This window comes from Microcaecilia unicolor, chromosome 5, assembly GCF_901765095.1.
Source record: "Microcaecilia unicolor chromosome 5, aMicUni1.1, whole genome shotgun sequence".
Classification (NCBI taxonomy): Eukaryota; Metazoa; Chordata; class Amphibia; order Gymnophiona; family Siphonopidae; genus Microcaecilia; species Microcaecilia unicolor.
Window position 1 is genome coordinate 107207150 of NC_044035.1, and position 22394 is coordinate 107229543.

Consider the following 22394-nt stretch of genomic DNA (forward strand, 5'->3'; position numbering starts at 1 on the left):
TGGTCACAAATGCTCCTTCCTGCAGTCAGCCGGGACATGGGTTTGGCTTCTGTGTTTGTGCTTGGTAACTAAGCACTCAGTAATCTGGCAAGCTACCTAGTCTGGATGTAAATTCTTTTTTCTTTCTTTTACTTCTTCCTCAAGGTCCAGCCTCCTGGACAGTACACTAGCTGTTTGTAACACTCTGGGACATGCTTTACACACTTTCTCTCGCCTGTTCTATTTTTTTCTTCATTTTCTAAAACGTTATTCAAGCCAGTTTCCATGATGGCGGATAACTTTTAGCAGCTGTTCTGTATAAATCTGGGTTACATGGGAGCTCAGGCAGATGGCCTGACAGAGATGTTATAAGAGTTAGTGCTCTCATAGGCTTTAGGAATCAAAGTTGAGTTCAGCCTCTAAACTAGTTAGACATTGCACTAAGCTCAAGAAGCAACAGGGAATGTTCCATATTCCTTTGTCTTGTTTTCATTGTTTTCTTATTTTATGTTATTTATACTTTTTAAATATTGTAACCAACCAGGCACATTACTGGATAGGCAGCATATAAAATATTTTAAATTAATGGCAGAGTACTAACACCCTTCTCTTGCACCCCAAATATTAGCTAAAACCCAGAAGTAACCATTCCCACTGACTCAGTCGTTAATATCAGGCCCAGCTTTTGGTATATGCGACTTAGGGAACTGCCTCTGTTGCCAGATTTTGATAGGCACTGGAGTATTGCTGCTGCTTGCATGCCTTAATCCAAACTTGAAGACACAGCAGCTGATACTAAGCTGTAAGGCAGCAGCAGAACAACTTCAATGAAAAACTTGGTTCAGGTCTGCAAGCTCTCCAGTGCTGACAGGTCCTGCAGTGCCTCGCCCTCTCTGCTCACATAGCTTCAAGTAAATGGAGGGGGATGGGTGTCGCAGGACCTCTTAACAACAGAGGGTTCGCAGGCTCCATGCTGAGCTCTGCTGTGAAGTTGTCCTGCTACCACTGCTGCTCACAATTAGCTGCAAGGTGAGTGGGTTGGGCTGCCTGAAAGAGGGTAGGATCTACAGGAGGGGTAATGGGGGAGGTTTCCCCTTCCCAGCCCATGGGCACACCAACTTGAAGTCCAACTCTCTTGATTCTTATCTAACTTAACCTCCGGAAGAGACTAAAAAGCTTCCTATTCCCTAAGTCTGTTTTATAACATTTAATAGATGCTGGTCTCTCATCTAATTTTCCTATAAGATTCTTTGATTTTATGTATCCACTAGTAAAAAAGGCCCGTTTCTCAATGAAAATTATTCATTACCATCACAGCACATTTATCCTAAGTGTTAGGATAAATGTGCTGTGATGGTAATGAATAATTTTCATTGTTGTATTATGTGTAATATCATGGAGTAAAATGAGATGTGTATTCTTTTATGTATTCGTATTGTTTTCTTTGTCTGTGGTTGATATTCAATGTGTATATTAGATTTTGTTAAAGGGAAAGAGTATGCAGATTTTCAAACAGTTGTATTCTGAATATAATTTTTTTTTACATTTGTAAGATTTCTTTATAAACAATATTTTTTGTATAAATTTTGTTACAATCAAGTAAAAACTGTCCTTGTTGAGGTCCATCAATCACTTTAACAATTGCATCAGAAGAGTTCTTTACTCTTGAAAATGCAACATACAGTTGTCCATGTTTAAACACAGGTTCATCAGTGTGTGTATGACACAGAGTGTGTGACAGGGTTGATGCTTCCTTACGGGGAAGGGTTGGTGGGGGGGGGGGGGGGCTTGGAGGGGGGGTCACCGTTGCTGTGGGGGTGGGGTGTCAGTGATTGAGTATGTGATACACAGAGTGTCCATGTATCCATGTCCTGCATCAGTGTGTGAGTGTGAAATTGACAGAGGGAGGGGTGGGAACTGGGATCCTGCATCAGTGTGTGTGTGTGATACAGAGTGTGACAGGGTTGATGCTTCTTTACCGGGAAGGGGTGGTGGGGGGCTTGGAGGGGGGTCAGCGTTGCTGTGGGGGTGGGGTGTCAGTGATTGAGTGTGTGATATACAGAGAGTGAGTGTCCATGTATCCATGTCCTGCATCAGAGTGAGTGTGTATGTGTGTGTGAGATTGCCGGGGGGGGGGAGGGGCATGAACTGGGATCCTGCTTCAGTGTGTGTGTGTCACAGAGAGTGTGCCAGGGTTGATGCTTATTTACTGGGAAGGGGGTGGCAGGGGGGCTTGGAGGGTGGTCAGCGTTGCTGTGGGAGTGGGGTGTCAGTGATTGAGTGTGTGATACAGAATTTGAGTGTCCATGTCCTGCATCAGTGTGTGTGTGAGATTGACAGGGGGCGGGGGGGGGGGGGGGGGGGGTGGTGTACTGGGTTCCTGCATCAGTGTGTTTGTGGGTCACAGAGAGTGTGACAGAGTTGATGCTTCTTTACTGGGAGGGGATGGCAGGGGGCTTAGAGGGGGGGGGGTCGGGTGTTTGTAAGAGTGCTGTTTTCAGTTTATTTCTTTGCTGTGCTTTGTTTTTTGATGGGTGAGGTGAGCTGGAATGAGTGTCTGTGTGAGAAAGTGAGGGAGGGGGTCAGCATTGCTGGGGGGGGGGGGTTACTGTGTAGCTTGGGGGTGTGTGCGTATGAGCTTCCCGTCTCTTCCTCTTACCCAGCTTGTTTAAATTGTCAGCTTCCTTTCTTTAATTTCATCCGAGAGCTTAAACAACCGCCAGAGGTGAATCAGTTTTTCCATAACGACCGTAAACTGTGGAGCCTCTATCTGAACCACCTGCCCAGCTGTTAAAATGCAATTTGTTTGGGAAGGCTATTCTAGGGATGTGGGATGCCAGCTGTCCCTCGCTTCTCCTTTGGTGTAGTTCTTTGAGGATATCGGTGTGGGCACGCGAGTGGCGCGATTCTTTGAGGCCGTTGGTTGCCTTGTGCTGCTGTCATACCGTTTCTTTCCCTCTGATAGGTCCCTCATGCGTGTGACGTCACGTACCTTTGCCTGGCAACTCTCCAACGTTCCCTTCCCTCTCACTGTTCCGCCCTCTACGTCATCACGTTTTGACGCGAGGGCGAGACAGAGAGAGATGGTGACAGACTTACGAACCCTACGAACTCTTCACTTCAGTCTGCAACAGAGTCAGCGTCAGAACGTTGGAGGCACTTTGAATGTAGTTGCAAAAACCTCAGAAAGGCGGTATATCAAGTCCCATTTCCATTTTAGTAGATTCTTACAGTCTCAGCTTTGTTACACTTATGTAAACCATGCTGAACCCTAGTGAGGGGATTTTAGCGGTATACAAGAGCTGATTTGATTTCCTTATGAACTCTTCTTCTCACTTTGCCACCATAGCTACCATGGACCTTGTGACATGTAGTCACACTTCTCACAGTGAAGTTAAGACAGAAACCATTTCTTGAAGGCTCCTTTAGAGAAGCCCAGGACCTGCTCTGGAAAGGATTACATTACAATTTCATTTGCAGTCCTCAGATACCATAAAGTTCTATGCGAATTCCAATATGAAAGGACTAGGATGGACATTATAACAATAGCAATGGATTACAATACTACAACTCTACATATTTCTTAAATAAAAGAGATTTTAGGGCCATAGTTTCTTATCAATTTAAATTTTTTTTTTTTTTTTTTTTTTGGGGGGGGGGGGGTCTTTTATAAAGACGTGTTAGTGTTTTTAGTGAGCGCTAATTATTATTATTAGCATTTGTATAGCGCTACCAGACGCATGCAGCGCTGAAAACCTGACATAAAGAGGCAGTCCCTGCTCAAAAGAGCTTACAATCTAAAAAGCATGCATTAACCGCTAGAGATGCCCACAGGAATATATGGATAAGAATTATTTTAGAACATAGTCGCATTGGATGGGGAACTGCAGTACCAATGTGTTTTGTAATGTCTTAAACCTATTACCTTTAAGCAAACATATCATATCCAGGATGTAAAAACAAGCTCTTCCATATATTATGTTGAATATCATTGTACATAGTTTAAATTGTGACTCATTTTCGAAACAGAAGGACACCCATCTTTCGACATAAATTGGAAGGTGGTCGTCCTTCTCTCAGAAATGTCCAAATTGGTATAATCGAAAGCCGATTTTGGACGTCCCCAACTGCACTCCGTCGCAGGGACGGACAAAGTTCAAGGTAGTGTGTCGTAGGCTTAGCAAAGGTGGGACTTGGGCGTGCCTAACACTTGGACGTCCTTGACCCATAATCGAAAAAAAGAAGGACGTCCCTGATGAACACTTGGACGTTTTCACCCGGACCTGTTTTTCTTACGACTAAGGCACAAAAAGGTGGCCGAACTGACCAAATGACCACTGGAATCGAGGATGACCTCCCCTTACTCCCCCAGTGGTCACTAACCCCCTCCTCCCACCCTCAAAAAACATCTTTCAAAACATTTCGTGCCAGCCTCAGATGTCATACTCAGGTCCATGACAGCAGTATGCAGGTCCCTGGAGCAGTTTTAATGGGTGAGTGCACTTCAGACAGGCAGACCCAGCTCCAACCTCCCCCTACCTGTTACGTTTGTGGAGGAAACAGCGAGCCCTCCCAAACCCACCAGAAACCCACTGTACCCACATGTACAGTAGGTGCCCCCCTTCACCCATAAGGGCTATGGTAGTGGTGTACAGTTGGGGGTAGTGGGTTTTGGGGGGCTCAGCACACAAGGTAAGGGAGCTATGTACCTGGGAGCAATTTATGAAGTTCACTGCAGTGCCCCCTAGGGTGCCCGGTTGCTGTCCTGGCATATCAGGGGGACCAGTGCACTACAAATGCTGGCAACTCCCACGACCAAATGGCTTGCATTTGGTCGTTTCTGACATGGACGTCTTTGGTTTCGAAAACTGCCGAAAATCAGAAACTAACATGTCTAGGGATGTCTATCTCTAAGGACGACCAAATTTAAGGATTTGGACGTCCCTGATGGTATTTTCGAAATGAAAGATAGACGTCCATCTTGTCCCCGCCCCTGGATCGGGACGTTTTGCAAGGACATCCGTTTCGAAAATGCCCCTCTATGTAGACTACATTGCAATGATCCAGTTGGGATAACAATAAACTCTGACCAACTAAAGTTGACAAATCAAGATAGGTTCTAAACCTTTGTAATTTCTTTAATAGTAGAAAAGATCTTTGATCAGTGTATTCATCTGTAATTCTGGTGTTAAATTGTTATTTAAGAGGACGCTCAATATTAAAAGAGTGGAGGAGCATTTTCGATATGACATCTAAATCTGATTTTGGACGTTGTGCAAAAAACATCCAAAAATCCAGTAGCGAACATTGCCATTTTCAAACCAGAAAAATATCCAATTTTTTGTTTTGAAAATGACCATTTACTAGACAGTTTTGCACTCAGTGTATCTATTTTTTAGGACAAAAAAAAAAGATCCAAGGAAAAATGGAAAAAACAAGCCAATGGGATGTCTGGGGGTCCAGCAGTAGACTGGCCACACAGACATCCCATCAGAGCAGTGGGGCACCCTAGAAGGCACTGCAGTGAACTTCACATAAAAGGTCCCAGGTACACAATTCACCATTACTCCCTAAAATGGAATGGTGAGCGGGCCCACCAAAAACCAACTGTACCCAATTGTATACCACTACAATAGCCCTTATCCCTGAAGCTGTCACCTATATATAGGTACAGTAAGTATTTAGTGCTTTATGGGGGGTTCACATGTTCCACAACAAGTGTACCAGTTACAGTGGGATATGGGCCTGGGTTCCTTCTCTATAGTCCACTGCACTTGACTACTGGGCTACTTTTGGGACCTGTTTGCTGCCATCATATCTGAAACTGACATACAATCTGGTACGTACTGTCACATCTTAGGAGGCTGGGGGGGGGGGGGGGTCAGTAGCCACTGGGGGAGTAAGGGAGTTATGCTTTAATCCCTCCAGTGGTCACTTGATCATTTAGGGCACCTTTTGGTCACTTAATCGTGATTGAAACAGATCTAGCCACAAAAGTCCTAATTTGGCCCTAGACATTTTAATTTTGTTCCATTATTGCAGAAGAAAATGTCTATCTTTTGGTGCCACCCAACAAATGCCCCCATAAAATTTGGACAAACTGTGGATTTTTTTGAGAGAAAAACGTACTTCAGCCACTTTATGATGTTTTTTGGACCTGTTTTTCTTTTGAAAATGAGCCCCAGAGATTTCTAACCTTAGAATATTGTCATTCCAAATACTGTTGGGCTGTCCAATTAGTAAGAATTTAGTTTTCTCCTTATTTAATTTCAAGAAGTGATTGCAAATCCATTTATCCAATAACTTTAAACAATAGTTTATTTCGGCTGATACTACCTCTGCAGATTATATATTATGGGAAATAAAACTGTAATGTCATCCACATAGATATAAAATTTATATCTAGTGTCCACAAGAACCCTTCCTAATAGGCTCATATGTATATTGAATAGGGTTGGGGATAGTGGAGATCCCTGAGGAACCCCACACTGAGCATTCCATGAATCTGACATGGAGCCACAAAATTTCACTTTATAAGACCTATAGATCAGAAATCCTCTAAACAGTGAAGAGCATTGCCCTCAATTCCAATCTCACTTTGGGTGGATAATAAAAGTTATAAGCCAACAAAATCGAAGGCATTTGATAGATCGAAATGTACTAAAATGGCCTTATAACCTTTTCCAAGTATACATGTTCCTTCTGTTAATAAGGATCCTATAACCAGGGCTTGTTTTGAGGGGGTACTTGGGGGTACTGAGTACCAGCACCTTTTTCACTGTCTGCTCACTTTGACCCACTGTCCCCAAGTTTTAATGAAAGAACTCAGGCTCTACACACCAATTCTGCCTTGTCATAGATTCTGGGAGCCTTGCTATTGTGGGGTGGGTCCCTCAGTGATTACCCCACCCCTGAAGGGTGGCCTGGCATTTGAGTACCGCCACCTTTTTTGCTAGGTGTTAACATGTTCGCCTTATCCCCACTAATGGGCAAAATAAAAATTTAGCCAATCCCTAAGCATATCAAAGAAAGCCCAAGAGGCCTCCTTTAGCAAATACGGTGTGCAAACATCCGACGTGCAGTATGACGTACTATATCTTCTGAACATCCTTAATAAATCTTAATCTCAAATTGGGCAAAATTCAATATGTATAATCTGTCAGCCGGAATATCAGTACCTCCAGTAAACCAAAATCATTTTCCAGTTCACAGCTGGTTCCATATTTTCACTCCTTGAAACATAAAAGAAGATTTTAACATATGTTTTTGAAGAATGTTTTTTTGCAGATGGATAGTCTAATTTCAATGGTTGTGTACTGTGAGCAGAAACAAGTGACTTCGATATATGTAGGCCACATAAATATTTAAAAACTAAGGAGTCCTTTTATTAAGCATGCTTACTGCAGCCACTGCCTCCTTCAACCAGCGGGCAATGGATGCCAAAAAACACAACAGCTGAGCCAGGTACTGGCCCCATTTTTATTCCAAACGAAAAGGTAGAACAAGTTGTCTATGGCAAGACTGGAACCTGTGAAACACAGGTTTACAGATATGGAATGAGATAGCTGCCATGTTCCTCCAGGTTATAATTTTTGAAAAGGCTGGCTCAATAACTGCGGTGGCCTGAGCCATCTTTTGCATAGGTACCTTTCTGCCTGCAACCTAGTATTTCTGCCTTAACAATCAAGTACATGCAGCCATCTGCTTACTGGTGAAAAAGGGTGCCAAAATCCCAATCTGACATCTCTCTCTTCCCTCCCCCAACCTACAGTCCAGCATTCCTCTCCCTTCACCTAGAGGGTGTTAGCAGCAGCAGCAGAAGCAACAATGCACTCACGCTGCCTGTAACTGGCCTGGAGCCTTCTTTCTGCTATGTGCTACTCTGCCAAAAACAGGAAGTTGTGGAAGAGAGGACAGGATGTGGAAAAGGGAAGACTTCAATTGGGCACAGGTAGCATGTGTGAATTGCAGCTGGGGTGGGGGAAGGAAGAGAAGGGGGAGTTTGAGAGACAGCAGTGATGCCGAATCACAGGCGGGGGTGGGGAAAAAGAAATATGTCTGAATCTGAATTTAATGCGCTTCAGCACTAGTGCCATGAGACAGTACCTCACATAATCCATAGGTTGAGCATGCCCTAATATGAGACACAAAGTGCAAAAAACCATTAGCATTCAGAGAAAATTTTTGTCTTAACAAAAAGGTCTGAAGATGAGCCTCAAGTTATAGTAAAAGCTGCCGACACTGGACCAGAGGCTTTTTACATTGAGGGCTTTGTAATAGGAGAAGCAATTGAAATCAAGAGGTTATGGAACAGTAGTTCTGCTGTGGAAAGTGGTGTGCAAAGGATGTGGTAAATAGGGTCCTAAAGGGTTTAAAGTTCTTATAATTCACTACAGTTCAGAGGGGTAAGACTAAAGGATATAGGTCGATAAGGAAAACAAAAATCACTATTTATAGACCTTTTGTAGTCAGCTTCCATTACCAGAAACAGCTGCCTCATTCATGAGGTTTTTTAAGTAACAATGAGTTCTAAACACAAAAGAACCAAGACAGAACTTTACAAACGTAAAATACCATGTACTTTCAGGTATGGGGTGTTCTGTATACTGCAACTGACTACACATAACTTGTGTAGATTACACCAGCTACAACAAACTGAGGCTACCTACAGTACAAAAGCTTCTTACAAGCTGGTAAAGCTCCATGGCAAGTGGCTCTGACTAGAGATGCAGTGTGTCCTTGATTAGTCTCCTCATTGTGGTAGTAACAGATAGTGCCATCTGAATCTTTAACTGTCCAATTTCCAAACAAATGTACTGTATAGTCAACTGTTTTGTGAAGTATATTTTTCAAACCTCCACAGCAATCTCTATTAATAGTAAGAGGGTTTAGAGAGCTTCACAAATAGATCCTGTTTAAGATTTGTGGCTGCTAGAAATCTAAATGTGCCTTTTTTTTGCTGTTTTTTGTTAGTTGATTCCTTATTTCTTTTTTTAATTTTCTGGCCTTGTCTTCCTCCAATTGTGGGCTTCAATTATGATAGTGAGGCATTTTTTTATTATGTGTAATTTCATTTCATATCATTTTTACCTTTAGCATTTTTCTGTACAAGCTTATATTGTAATATTTGTAAACTGAATAAATATAAAAAAATTAAATAAAAATATTGTCCGCTTCTAACTGCATTGGCTTCGGTGGCAGATATTCATGCTTGTTCATCACTTCCACAATACTGATCTTTTCAAATCTGTCCTCCACGTTTTCCCAACTTCCACTGCTCTTACTCAGCAGCCAAATGAACCACATTAACCTTGATGAATGCATCTCTTGAGATGTGTGGACCATCTGAGAAAAGCCAATGTTAAAATTCCAAGGATATCTCTCCTAGTCCAAAAATTCCAGCATTCCACAGGGCATACTAGAAAAGAAGGAAAAATGAATATTATATTCAGACAGTAAAATACAACAGAAATATTATATATCCTAGTATAAACACTGTCCCTCCAAAATACTCAGCCGGCAGTGGTCAGTGTCTTTTTTAAACACTTACCGTTGCCGGATGAATTAGCCCCAATATTTACTGCAGGGCCAAATCCGGACACAGACACTGAATATTGGGGATGAAATGTGGGCGGACAGGCTGCCACATCTTATGCGGGCCAGGCCGATATTCAGCCAGCTATGTCGGCTCCAGCTGAACATCAACAGGGACGTGCATTATTATTATTTTTTTTAAAGCTCCCCAATCCCGTTACAAAGCTTCCTCCTTCCCTCCCCCAGCCTGCCACAATGAATAAGATGGTGCTGTACTGAATATTCACATTTGGACAGATTCAGCCCCAGATACGTTCTAAATCGCTATTTGGCTGACTATGAATATTAAAACGGATTCAAATGTGCACACTTTCCCTCCTGCCACACCTCGCAAAAAAGCCCTTTTAGTTCCTCCGCACTCACCTGCTCAACCACAACCAGTGGGGATTGCCTATTCCGCCCAGCCTTTTTTTTTTTTAAACAAAGACCAGCTGAATCAGTGCCAGTTAGGGAAGTCCACCTCCAGGGACTGGAAGAAATGCAGGTATCAGAGCCAGCCCCCCTAGTGAGGCCAGCAGCAGTCCCACTGTCTGATTGGGCACAGGAATTGAGAGCTGGGACTGGGAAGTAAGTGTAGCTGGGTAAGCCCCGCCCCTGCCAGCTGAAATCATATTGGGGGCTGGAGTAGCTTTAAACTTGAGTTTGGAGAGAGCAGACAATGAGAGCCAGTGCAGCAGTTTTAATGTTAAACAACAGTGCAGCATGACTGCAGTTGAGCAGGTGAGGGGGAGAAACTCAAAGGGGTTCAGGGAACTGCATCTGATTTGGAGGATGGGTGGAGGTTCACGAGGTGCAGTGAGGCCTGCATTCTGATATGCGAGTGTTTGGTTTCAATTTTAAATGGTGCTATTGTTTTTAAAATACTACTGCTTTTCCATTTCAAATGAAGTTAAAGCACTACTGTACCTCAAAGTAATGCACCTTGAGCTACATCCAAATTCTCTCTCTCTTTCCAGGCAGCAAAAGCTTAGCATAGAAGGTCATTTCCAAGTGCCCTGAAATGTGGAGGCCATCAATCAGAAGTCAATCTCTATATATAAAAGGCACCTCCAACGTTCTAATTGAAGCCTCCAACCGGAAACTTGAGGTGGCATAGATATCTGGTTTAGCAAGTACACAAAGGAAAAGAGAGTTGCAAGTAAAGCAATTAACTCCTGCCACAGTTGTTTTCTCAGGTACCTGGAGTGGTTGCCCTGGGTGATTAACAAGGTCAGCTGGAGTAAAGCAATTAACTCCTCCCAGAGTCTTGCCCTGGGTGATTAACAAGGTCAGCTGGGGTGCACAGGGAGGGGGGAGGGAGACCCTGGAACTGGGAGGGAGGAGGGAGTGATGGGCCCCTGGCACACACTCTGATTCTCATACATACACTATCACTGTCACAGACACACTCGCACTCAATCACACTCTCTCTGTCACACACACACACACACACACACTCACACTCACACAGTCAATCTCACACACACTCTCTCAAACATACACACTCCGAGGAAAACCTTGCTAGCGCCCGTTTCATTTCTCAGAAACGGGCCTTTTTTACTAGTTCTGTAATATTCTAGTTACTGAAGTTGCAAGATTTGTACTTCCTATTCCTTGCTGACTGGACATCCGGCAGCAATTGCTAATTTATAATGCAACGGATAAAAAGGAGTACAATATGGAAATACTGGATGAAGATCCGAGCAAAGCAATCTGCAGAATGTGCAGAACAACGATTTCATGTGGTGTTGGCCACTCTAAAAATTTTACAAACTCCGCTTTAAACAACCACTTAAAGCACAAACACCCTGAACAATTTAAATCTATGTTGGCAAAATGTGATACTACGCCCATCCAAAGCCCAGTCAGGAAAAATGAGCAATAAAGCGTAAAAGATCTGATTTTAAACAAAGAACAGTGGATGATACATAGCCCAGAGGTCCAAAAGATTCACACAGTTAATCGGTGAAACGATAAGCTAGGCATCTATGGCTTTCTCGATTGTTGAGGACATTGGCTTCCAGAAGTTAGTAGCGGCTTTAGAACCTAAATATAAACTGTCATCAAGGAAGTGTTTTTCAGAAAAGGTTGTCCCATCATTATATGAACAGATCAAAGGTAACGTTCAAGCAGGTATTGAAAAGGTAAACAAAAATCTCTCTCATGACTGATAACTGGACCTCAGAAAATACAACTGAATCATTTGTAAGTCTTACTTCTCACTGGATTTAAATCACTATTTGGCAGAATTAGCAGCTCCTCTAGAAGGCACGGCACAGCACAGCAGGACCTAGCTGTCTTCATTCCAACCCACCCTCCTCAACTGCCACCCACTCCTAGCACAACTCTTCATTTATAGTCAGTTACTCTAATTAGGATAATAAGATGAGAATCCTCTTACAGAATTTTAATTATATTTAATTACTTTCTGAGAAGAAAACACTAAAAATCACACAATATACCATAAGCGCTAAAGGCTTTTTTAAATATTAGACTAATATTAGCAAGTTTTAAATTATTGAAAAACTCAATACTACTAAGATGGAAACAGCAGTCCAGCAGCGAGAGGGGTGCTATATACTCTTTTGGAGTGTCACATGAATGACTATCTTCCTGTTGGTTAGAGGTTATATATGTGTGTGCCCGATGAAAAGAGCTCCTAGCTCTCAGAGAATGGCTCTGTCCTCTTGAGGCTAGAGTAGCAGATTGAAGGAGCTGAGGTAGACAAAGAGGTATATAGAGGATACCTACAGGGACATTGTAGAGAAGTCCCACCTCCAGTCTGGCAGCCCCTGTGCTGCCTTGGAAGAGGGAGGTCTCCAAAAAGGAGAGCATCACCCTGGTGAAGTAGGAGGTTAATTAATTAATTGCTTTGTTTGCTTTATTTTTGTCTATTAGATTGTAAGCTCTTTGAGCAGGGACTGTCTTTCTTATATGTTTGTGCAGCGCTGCGTACGCTTTGTAGTGCTATATAAATGCTAAATAGTAGTAGTAGTAGTAGTAGAGGTACTCCAGTAGCCAGGACCTGCCTACCAGAGGATGCACTATCCTCTCACACTGAGGATAAGTCTCCAAGAACTTCTGCCCAGAAGGGAAGGGTTAGGACAGTTGTTGTAGTTGGTGATTCGATCATTAGGCATGCAGATAGCTGGGTGGCTAGTGGACGTGAGGATTGCCTGGTCACTTGCCTGCTTGGTGCGAAGGTGACAGACCTCACGCGTTACCTAGATAGGATCTTAGATAGTGCTGTGGAGGAGCTGGCTATCTTGGAACATATGGGTACCAATGACATAAGAAAATGTGGGAGGGAGGTTCTGGAAGCCAAATTTAGGCTCTTAGGCAGAAAGCTGAAATACTGATCCTGCAGGGCAGCATTTTCAGAAATGCTCTCTATGCGCAAGACCCAAGAGGCAGGTAGAGTTCTGAAGTCTCAATGCGTGGTTGAGGCGATGGTGCAGGGATGAGTGATTTAGATTTCTTAGGAACTGGGCAACATTGTGGGAAAGGGGGAGACTGCTCTGTAATGATGGACTCCACCATAACTGGGATGGAACCAGGCTGCTGGCACTAACTTTTAAACTAGAATTTTTTTTTGTGGGGGGGGGGGGGGGGGGGGGTGGGGGGGGGGGAAGCTGACAGTCGCCCAGGAGCGCATGGTTCGGTGTGGATTATCCTTGAAGGATACTATTAAAACAGGATATTCAGGAAAACTCAGTAGAGAGGTTTCAACAATGCTGACAAGAAAGCCAGGTGTGTTTAAGGAGGATAAAGGATGCACATTATCCCCATCAACTTCTAAGCAGATGCAAGGAAAAAACACAATTTAAAGTGCCTGTATACGAATGCTGGAAACCTAAAAAAAAATAAGATGAGAGAGAGGGAATCAAACATATAAACGGCAAGTGACCGACTCACCTGCAAATGCGCAGTAGAGTCGGAACGCTGAGAGTGTAGAAGTCCAAGCCCCGCCTCCACCAGCAGTACAGCCCAATAGGGAGGAGGGCTTGGACATGGGCATGGAAATCAGAGGAGGGAGCAGGGAGGGAAGGAGGGGGCGGAACTGAGGGAAACAGACGCTGGGGGGAGGGCAGGGGAGAGAGCAGGGTTGGTGGAGGTGGAGGGGGGGAAGCCATAGGAAAACAAAAGACTAGCCCGTTGGTACGGGCTTAACGGCTAGTATAGCACTAAATGATAACGCACATATAATAGGCTACTAAAACACTTGGTGGAAAGAGGACAATCAATGGGACACTGTGTTAACCGGGTACAAATTGTATCAACTTGGAGAGGGGGGGTAGTGGTTGCGCTATATGTTAAACAGGGAATTGAGTCAAATAAAATAAACATTCCACATGAAACAGATAGCAGCTTGGAATCACTATAAATAGAAATTATATGTGTGAAGGGACAGAACAAACAGACTGATGAAGAAATGTTTACAGACATTAGTAAAGCTGGCAAACTGGGCAACAGTATACTAATGGGTGATTTCAATTCTCTCAATGTTGACTGGATAAATGTTACATCAGGGACTGCCATAGATGTAATAAATGATTGCTTCCTTGAGCAACTGGTCCAGGAACCGACAAGAGGAGGAGCCATTTTAGATGTAGTCCTTGGTGGCATGCAAGGCATAGTATGAGAGGTCACTGAGTAGGGTCCCCTGGGAAACACTGACCATAACATGATCAAGTTTGAGCTATTATCTGGAATGAAGCCACAAAGAAAATCTACTGTAGCTGCATTTAATTTTCAAAAGTTTAGGACACTAAATCAGGCATGGACGTTGTTCACAAATACAATCTTGGAAGCGCAGACCACATGCATTTTTAAATATTTACGAAGGTGGAAAGAAAACGCCAGCCAGCATGGTTAAAAGGTGAAGTGAAAGAGGCTATTACAGCCAAAAGAATGTTCTTCAAAGAATGGAAAAAGGACAACAATGAAGAAAATAAGAGCAACATAAGCACTGATAAAGGCTAAAAGAGAATATAAAGAGAAACTTGCCGCAGAGGCTAAAACTCACAGTAACAAGTTTTTCAGGTACATCAGAAACAGAAAGTCTGTGATAGAAACCATGGGACTGTTAGATCACGAAGCAGCAAAAGGGGCACTCAGGGAGGACAAGGCCAGAGAAACTGAATGAATTTTTTGCTTCGGTCTTTATGGAAGAAGAAGATATAAGAGATTGGAAATGGTTTTCAAGGGTGATGATACGGAAGAACTGAAAGAAATCTCAGTGAACCTGGAAGATGTATTGAGCCAAATCGACAAATTAAAGAGTAGTAAATCACCAGAACTGGATGGCATTCATCCAAGGGTACCCAAGAACTCAAGCATGAAATTGTTGATCTGCTGTTAGTAATATGTAACCTGTCATTAAAATTGTCCATAGTACCTGAAGATTGGAAGATGGCCAATGTAATGCTGATTTTTAAAAAGGGTTCCAGGGATGATCTGGAAAGTTACAGACCAATAAGCCTGATGTCAGAGCTGGAGAAAATAGTGTAAACTATTATAAAGAATAAAATTACAGAACACAAAAATAAACATGGTTTAATGGGACAGAGTCTACATGGAAAGATCTAGGTGCTGTTATAGATAATAGACTGAAATCTTCTGCGAAGTGTGTGGCTGCGGCCAAAAAAGCAAACAAGATGATAGGAATTATTAGGAAAGGGATGGTGAATAAGACTGAAAATATTATAATGCCTCTGTATCACTTCATGGTGCGACCTCACCTTGAGTATTGAATTCAGTTCTGGTTGCCGTATCTCAAAAAAGGTGTAGTGGAATTAGAAAAGGTTCAAAGAAGAGTGACCAAAATGATAAAGAGGACTGAACTTTTCCCATATGAGGAAAGGCTAAAGAGGTTAGGGCTCTTCAGCTTGGAAAAGAGACAGATGAGGGGAGACATGATTGAGGATTACAAAATACTGAGTGGTGTAGAACGAGTAGAAGTGAATCAATTTTTTTATGTTCCAAAAGTACAAAGACTAGGGGACACCCAAGGGAGTTACATGGAAATACTTTTAAAACAAATAGGAAGAAATATTTTTTCACTCAATGATTATTTAAGTTCTTTAACACTTGTCTGAGGATGTAGTAACAGCGGTTAGATTATCTGGGTTTTAAAAAAAGGTTTGGACAAGTTCCTGGAAGAAAAGTCCATAGTCTGCTATTGAGATTCTGAACAAGGGAAAGCTACTGTTTGCCCTGGGATTAGTAGCAAGGAATGTTGCCAGTACTTGTGACCTAGCTTGGCCATTGTTGGAAACAGTAAACTGGGCTATATGGACCACTGGGTCTTGTCATGGTATAAGCCAATTGTCAGAATTATCAATATAAAAATGCAGGTTTTAAAAGATGTTTTGAAACTGCATTTCAATACCTTCTTTCCCCCTTTCCTTGGGAATTTCTGGTAGCAGGGCTAGTCAATTACAAACACTTAACAGAGACAAAAGCTGGCTGGGAGGGTCACCAAGACATCTCTAGAGAACAAAAACACTGAAGCAGACAGAGACTCCTATGACTCAAATGACAAAAGAAACTCCACCTATCACAGCAGACTGAAACCCTCAAGCTATAGAAAAGCCATTTGCCAGCAGATATCCAGGAAACATGTGACCATGCTCCCCTGCAAACTACAATACCCAAGATCCCCTGCAAACTACAATACCCAAGATCCCCTGCAAACTACAACTCAGGGAACATTATAAAAAGCCTGGAAACAGCCCAACTCTCTCTCTTGGGAAGCTTGCTTGGGACCTGCCTCCTCTTGGGACCTGCTGCTCTCTTTGGGGTCTGCTGATGCCTTGCTCCTGACCATGTGCTCATTAATCAGCTGGACCACAGCATGCTCTGTAACAAAAGGACTGTTCTGTGAGTTATAACTTTTCGATCTAGACCTGCTACTTTACTTTACTTTACTTAAGTACAGATTATCTGTAAAGATCTCTTAAAAAACCTACCTCTCGTGTGCAATTGTATTTTAAAATAAACCTTTTCTGAAGCTAAAAATACAGTCTTTTTGTGCTCTGAGTACATGCTTTCAAATTTTGCAGTACAGAATACTGCATTTCAACAAAGATATATATTTAATTCATTTAATTTATTGCAATTATCACCTTTGGTGATTGGAGACATTAATATCCTAAAACTTATAAATACAGCACCTGCTCTTAAATTATAAACAGTAGCGAGTGCTCTAGAGCTCTTTCCCCCAAAATAAATCATTTCTTGTAACAGGTCTGATCTAGTATGACTATTCTTATCTTCTTATGAATACGAATAATGTATTTGGGGCACTATTCAGGGAAGAATCAGTTTGAATACGAATACTCAGTACAGCTCTACTTGCACTGTGAGTATTTTCATGGTAGTCCACACTGGAGCTTGTCTAGAAGAAGCTCTGCTGAAAACGCTCACAAAGTGGAACAGTGAGAAAAGCTGAATCTATGTCTTACGAGACAATGAGACCAACATAACTAAAGCTCTGAAAGACACTGGGGTTCGTGGACTCAGTTGTTTTGATCATACACACCAGTTATGTATTCATGATTCCTTATTCTCACAGCCTTCCGTCACGTCATTAATTCACAAATCCAGAAAACTGGTTGGACACAATCATTTTCCAGTGCCACATCTCGTCTCCATACCATTCAGCTTCAATTGGATCTGCTTCAGCATGAGTTGCTAGAGGATGTGGTGACTAGATGGAATTCAACATTTACATGGGAAGTTTTCAAATAAATTAAAAAGCTGTCCAATAAGTTAAAAAAAAAAAAAATTTTTCTCCTGTACCTTTTAAGGCACTGTCTATTCAACTGAGTGGAGGAGTGGCCTAGTGGTTAGGGTGGTGGACTTTGGTCCTGGGGAACTGAGGAACTGAGTTCGATTCCCACTTCAGGCACAGGCAGCTCCTTGTGACTCTGGGCAAGTCACTTAACCCTCCATTGTCCCAGGTACAAATAAGCACCTGTATACAATATGTAAGCCGCATTGAGCCTGCCATGAGTGGGAAAGCGCGGGGTACAAATGTAACAAAACAAAAAGATACCACCGTATCTGCTCTGACCCAGGGGACAGACACCTCGAAACCATGACTGCATCCTTCGAACAGAAAGGCTACAACCCCAAAATAATCTCCAAGAATATTGCCTCCTCCCTCAAAACACCCAGGGAAAATCTGCTATAGTACAAAGAAAAAAAAGCCACAGACAGAATCCCCCTTATAGTGACATACAACCCAGAGCTGGAAAAATTAAGAAAAATCATAAGAGATCTGCAGCCTCTACTCCAGGAGGATAAATTACTGAAAGAGATATTCCCATCCCCACCAGTGCTGGCTTTCCGACAGCCACCCAACTTAAAACACAAGCTAATTAGAAGTAAGCTCCCAACACAGACTCAAAAAAGAAAAGAATGGCACACATCCTTGCAATATATCCAGCTGCAAACTATGCCAAAATATCTCACAGGACCCCACAATCATTCAGAGGAAACATATTCACATTAAGGAATCTTTCACATGCTCATCTTCCAGTGTGGTATATATCATTCAGTGTAAAAAGTGCGATGAAGGCTGCTACATTGGAGAAACAAGTCAGATGCTAAAGAAGAGATTTAATTTACATAGACATCACATGAAAAATGCCAGTACAAACAAAGATGTCACACCTGTGGGACAGCACTTTACAAAACCAGCACACTGTACAACAATACAGGAAGGTAAGACATTTGAAGTCAAAATGATTAAATATTTTGACACCCACTAGACAGGACTGAACAAAGATCTGGGTTTTCTAGCCCATTACAAAGCATAAAATTGCATTTATTTGTAAATTGCAGTGCTCTCCTGTCTCCCTCTCACCTATCCACCCCCATCCTGTTAGACTGTCACTGAAATGCTTTGATGTTTCGCTCATATATACTGTCATCTACCAACATTTGCTTATTACCGATCTGACGAAGAAGGGCAACCTTCGAAAGCTAATCAAGAAATGTATTAAGTTATGTCCAATAAAAAAAAGGTATCATCTTATTTTCTTTTCCATGTTTTATTTTGTTTTATTTCTATTGATTACCTTTAAAATGAACTAACACGGCTACCACACCTCTCTACTTAAACTTATATTCAAAGTGGTTAAAAGGGGAAATTAGTTTTCAGAATCACAACAGTAAAATACAGCTGCAGGGTATAGAAGATCTTGCATTTATAGATACAAGGGCAGTAAAGCACGTTCAAGTCCATGCATGCCTACATAAACTTGTGCGCAATGCAGGAATGTAAGCGACTTTTCGCAAGCCATTTACAGGATACACACAAGGCCAACTCAAATAACGGCTCGGGGCGAGACAAAACTTTTTCCTTAGGGTTTTCCAAGCCCTTCCTCCAAGCAGCTCCCGAATAATCCCTTCATCAACGAAATCGAAGCCACCAGCAGCCCGATGTATCAACGTCTCCATGTGCGGTGAAAAATAAACAAAAATAAGCACTTAATAACCAACTAGCATCGTTCTCAATCTCTCACACTCTCTCCCCGGTATCTCTCCATTTCTCAATCCCAATCCTACCTTCAAACTTGTCTTTGAGGTCATCAATGCATACAAACCGCACGCGACCAGGCTCCAAAGTTCCCTCAGTCCTCTCAGCAGGTTAGGCTAAGTAAGCCCCGCCCCTCAGCCGCCCGCAACCTCGTCCTCGTCGTTCACTCTGTAATCTCCCCCTTGCTCTGCCCCCGTCGTCCCACACCCTGCCGGAAACAGGAAGTTGCATCAGAGGGGGGTGGGGCGCTGGAGAGAAAGCGTCGGTGTTGGTATCAGTGTCGGGTCAGCTGTATGGATTGCTGCCACTACCGGTGGCCTCAAAGACAAGCTTGAAGGTAAGACGCGGGAGCGGGGAGTTTGAGAATGAGGGCGAGATGCCGGATCGCGGGTAGGGTAGGGGAGCGAAGGCGTAGATGCCGAACCGGAGGGGGGGGGGGGGGGGGGCGAGGTGTGAGGAGACAGGCTGGACCGGCGAGAGTGGAAGAGAGAGGGAGAGATGCCAGACTGCGTGTGACATAGTATCTCTGCAACTTGCTTATTAGGCTTTGAATATGTTTGAAAGCTGTTAGGGCAGAGTTGAATGTTCTCACCATAATAAAGGATGCTTAGTTGAAAAGCGTTCCAGATTATTTTATGAGATTTGAGAATGTATACCTATTGCTGAAGTGTTCTGTTTGTGTTCAAAGTGCAGCTCACTAAATATAGTCTGTGGCCTTGAAGAGTGTGCAAGTGCTTCCATACAGTCGTTTAATTTTTAAAACACTTTTATATTTTTCATTGAGTAGGTCCCCAGTGCAAATATCTGTATTATTATAGTTGTATAGCTCATGAGCCTTGGCCCATAATTTTTTGGTTTTAATTTTAAATGGGGGTGGTTTCCAGTCCCTATGTTTTTCATTACACTTTAGCTGGAAAGTGTATCCTTAGTGCTTCTCCCTCCAGCACCTGAGCATTAAATAATAGCATGTTATCAGGCAGTGGGATAGAAAACACAGTTTTGAATTAATACTTCAGTGTTGGGAGAGAAGCCCCCAAAGATAGTGGTTGTAGTTTTTCAGGAATATGTAGAACTGATACAGAGCTTGGTAGAATTGCTGAACAGGATTGATGGTATTCTGGTTGAGCTAAGATTTGCTTATTGACATGTTCTTGAATGTCCATTTATTGTTTGATCATGATTATTTTAGGTGATTTTAATGTGTACGTTGATGCAGGGGATGAAAAGGCATCTGGATTGCCATTTTCTTTAGCAGTAAGGGGGTAGGTACTGGTGGTTCAGTGCATTAATTTGTGACCCACCTAGATTTGTGATAGGTGGGCTATAATACAATTTAAAAAAAATCCTTTTTGGAACAATGAGGATCAGTGGTGGAAGAAGGGAGGCCATTTTCACGGTCGGATAATGTTTTAGTGTTTTTTCAGGGGCATGCAAAGGTGGCGTGTTTAAAGGAGTAGAAAGAAAGGGGTAAGGATGGTTTGAGACATGGATAGTCTTGGCAGAGCAGGAGTGAACTGAGGAGGAGAGGTGATTACATTTTGAGGGTTTAGTCAATGAATGATATGACAAGAGTTGGTGGAGTAGGGGAAATGGTACACTGTTGCTATGAGGGCTCTGAAGCAAGGGCTGCAGAAATTAGGCTTGGAGGAAGTTGGGGGAGGAATGAGGCAAATTATTTGGCCAATATTCAATGGACAAAAAGCAGAATTTTACATGGTGACATAACATAGTAATATAGTAAATGATGATGGCAGATAACCTGTATGGTCCATCCAGTCTGCCCAACAAGATTACAATGCTCTGAATAAACTTTAGGAGTTGTTCAGGGTAGTCAAGAAGTTGGCCCAGCTGGCTTTTTTTTTTTTGGGGGGGGGCAAAATTATAGAAGCTAAAGGAAGGAGTACAGCAAGATGGTTAAGGTTATTAGTGTACAGGTGGTTTGGTGGACAGTGATCTGTGGCTGAGGTTAAAGAGTTTCTATCAGAGAGCTCAGATGAGGTTGTGCCAACTACTGAAAGCATTGAAGAACACTTTTCAGGCCTTAGTTCAGCTCCTGTGGCAGTATTTAAGAATGGATTAGGAAAAATGTTGGGTTGAATTTTAAGGTTGGTGAACTGATTTCTATCGGTCACTTCCCTAGAAGGTTAAAGGAATCTGGTGTAACATCAGTCCTGAAGAAGGAGGCAAAAGTATATGTGATGCCTTCTACTCAGTCAATTTTGGACCTGCCTGCCAGTGTTAATGAGATTGACAGAAAAAGAAGGTGACAACTCAGCTGGGATCTTTCAGAAAAGATCTTTCTTAGTTGCATGTGGGGCAGGCAGGCTTTAGAGTAGAGAGTGGTACAGATACTCTTTTGATAGCAATGTTGGATTTAATTTATCCCTTCTTAGGGATAATCTTAGTCCTGCTGTTCTCCCTTGACTGTTGGCAGCATTTGACCTAGTGAAGGTGGTAAGTGTTCTAGCATAGATTTGGTCCTTTATAAAAGACAAATGATTTAGGGTTAGCTACAATAGAGAGCTGGCAAACATTTGTTGTTGGGTTGGGGGTGTGTGCTTCAGGACTTCCTCTTGTACCCCTTTGTTGTTTAATATCTATTTATAGCCTTTGGAAGATTGCTCATATATGTATGTGGATGATGATCAACTTTTGCCGCTGTTGAAAGGATATGTGCAATTGGCAATCAGTTGACTAAATCAATGGAGTGGAGGAGTACCTTAGTGGTTAGAGCACCAGGCTGACAACAAGGGGATCCTGGTTCAAATCCCAGTTCAGCTTCTTGCGATCTTGGCAAAGTCACTTAAGCCTTCATTGCCTTGGGTACAAACTTAGACTGTGAGCCCTCCTGGGATAGGGAAATACCTAGAGCACTTGAATGTATCTCACTTTGAGCTACTACTGAAAAGTTGTGAGCTTAATCAAAATTCAATTTTTAATACAGCAGCTATTGCAGGCATTGGCAGCATTTGCTGTTACAGGTACCACATTGGTATGGAACTATAGTATGTGGTTCTTTGCTTGGAGTCAGTGTGGAAGCATTTAGTGCCTCTTATTTAGGAGGCGGTAAGTGGTCCTGTGCTATCTGCAAAGAATGCGAGTTAGCATGTGGTATTTGCAGCGCCCAGACTAAAAAAAAAACCCTTCTGTGTCCATTCTTTGCAAATGACATGTCCCCTAACAAAAAAGAAAAAAACCCCACACAGTTTTCTTTGTGGTAAATGCTAGCACACAAGTGCAAAGGGGTTTTGCAATATTTTGCAGTTTCTGTTGGTTAAGTCCTTTTTTGTTAGGG

The 22394-nt window shown here is 42.5% G+C and overlaps 1 protein-coding gene and 1 long non-coding RNA gene across 3 annotated transcripts in view; one reads left to right on the forward strand and one right to left on the reverse strand.

The window, feature by feature from the left end:
• Window positions 1-7342: 7342 nt before the first annotated feature.
• Window positions 7343-19264, reverse strand: LOC115470197. Its single transcript, XR_003942140.1, has 2 exons — window positions 19129-19264; window positions 7343-9397 (listed from the first exon to the last, which is right to left on the reverse strand). It is a non-coding gene; the product is annotated as an uncharacterized LOC115470197 (long non-coding RNA).
• A 78-nt stretch (window positions 19265-19342) lies between these two features.
• The window catches only part of MAPK8 (mitogen-activated protein kinase 8), a 79023-nt gene continuing 75971 nt past the window's right edge, over window positions 19343-22394 (forward strand). Inside the window, exon 1 of one of the 2 annotated variants that reach the window (XM_030203165.1) lies at window positions 19343-19436. The gene's annotated coding sequence lies outside the window, so the exon portion shown is untranslated. The remainder of the gene's footprint in view (window positions 19437-22394) is intronic. The other variant, XM_030203164.1, reaches the window with a different exon arrangement.